At 48.6% G+C, this 1,866-nt stretch overlaps 1 pseudogene; it reads right to left on the bottom strand.

Moving 5' to 3' along the window:
• Positions 1–418: 418 nt before the first annotated feature.
• On the bottom strand, positions 419–1,451 carry LOC147722997 (armadillo repeat-containing protein 10-like; annotated as a pseudogene).
• Positions 1,452–1,866: the final 415 nt, after the last annotated feature.

The raw sequence follows: 1,866 nt of genomic DNA, 5'->3' as shown, positions 1-1,866 counted from the left end.
TTTCTAAAGATGCAGTGACTGCTCTGTAGATGAGGAACAAATGGTCTAGAATGCAAAGAAATTTTGTTCAATATGTTAACGGATTCTCACTCAAGTCGAGTTTCGAAACAAAACCGATTTATTACTTCTGACTTTAGCCCGTGTGATCTTTCAGATGCTGTGTCTGTTGCAGTCAATACCATTCGAGTGCTTGGCAGAAACTCTGGATCAGGCGGCATGCTATGACGCTCTGTATAGCGGTGCAGGTTCAAAAGTGGCAAGGGAGACTTGCAACGGTATGATCCAAGCAACAAACACGGAAGGAGCAACCTCGGCAGGTAAAGCAGTAGTACTGTGCCACACCGAAGCAATGAACTGACTTTAATTCAGACCACAGGGACGTCAACTTATTGTGCTTCCCTCTTCGGAAGGAATTACTTTATGTTTGCTGTTTAGTCATGATTCTTTCTATTTGCTTTTTCACTTCCTCATCCCGATGCTGTAACAAGGATACCAAGAAGCTTTGCCTTGAATCTCCGAACAACAAAGAGAAGAGCCAGCCTTCGTGGTACTGATGGAGAGCAGCTCCACTGTCCATATTTTCATTCAGATTTGCCACAAAGGTGAGCCCCCGTAGGAGATGTTATCATTTGTGCATGTGTGGAAGAAGGATGCCAACGAGGAAGGTACTTGAGTACTCAGAAGATCTGTTGTGAGCAATGGGTTTGCAGACAAATTCACAAGCGCCTTCAAAACATGAATCTGCGTCTTTTCATTTCCATGAGACCACAGACGAAGAAAGCAAGGTAAGGATTTTACGATCATGTCTTGGTACTCGTTTCTAACAGACATGTTAGTTATCAGCCTAACTGCTGCTAACTGCAGGTCAGAGTTCAGTGGAGCAACTTCAACAGCTGCACAAATAGGTTCAATATAAATCTTTAACTGTTCCTGATTGCTCAAGTTCATACTCAAGTTGTTAAGCGCATTTAAAGCCTGTGCCTGGACTTCAGGAACAGGATCTGAAAGCATGTTTCCAACTACTGGAAGAGCACCTAAATTACGAATAAGATCTCGATTAACTGAAAATGCAGCACTGTTACTAAGAGTAATAAAGGCTTGTTTTCGAACTGACGATTCTTCTGTGGCTTCAAGCAGTTCAATAACTCTTTGTAGACGTTGAGCATCCAAATTGCTTGATGGATTTATTAGAACATCTGTGGGGTTCTCCCTCACTTTGGCCACCAAAGTCATTCCGGACACCCTGCCTCAGGGGCCCAAATCAGGCTCTTGGAATCTGCCTCATCTCTGTCCTGTGTTGCCCCCGCACCGTCCCCTGTGTAAGACCCCGGTTTAGACGGCTCACTGCGTAACAGGCGTTTGTACAGCCAGTAGCATACGCTGGAGCCGACCACCAACCCAAGCAGGGATCCAAGAAGAGTCCTACCGTGAGGGCCCATGACGGGCGAAGCTGCATCCTTCACAACCTACTTTTAACAGTGTGCAAAGGGGAGGACGAGGGAGGGAAAGTCAGGGGAGGGAGAGAGAGGGAAAGTCAGGGGAGGGAGAGAGAGCGAGAGACAGGGGAAGGAGAGAGAGGGAGAGAGAGGGAGTGTCAGGGGAGGGAGAGAGAGGGAGAGAGAGGGAGTGTCAGGGGATGGAGAGAGAGGGAGAGACAGGGGAGGGAGAAAGAGGGTGAGAGAGGGGAGGGAGAGAGACAGAGAGGGAGGAAGACAGGGAGGGAGGGAGACAGAGAGGGAGGGAGACAGAGACAGAGAGAGAGAGGGAGGGAGACAGGAAGGGAGGCAGGAGGGAGACAGGGAGGGAGGGAGACAGTGAGGGACGGAGACAGTGAGGGAGACAGGGAAGGAGACAGGGAGACATGGA

Source organism: Lissotriton vulgaris, chromosome 4_1 (genome assembly GCF_964263255.1).
Source record: "Lissotriton vulgaris chromosome 4_1, aLisVul1.2, whole genome shotgun sequence".
Taxonomy (NCBI): domain Eukaryota; kingdom Metazoa; phylum Chordata; class Amphibia; order Caudata; family Salamandridae; genus Lissotriton; species Lissotriton vulgaris.
Note: the sequence above shows the minus strand (reverse complement) of the source record. Positions and strands in the feature narration are given on the sequence as shown.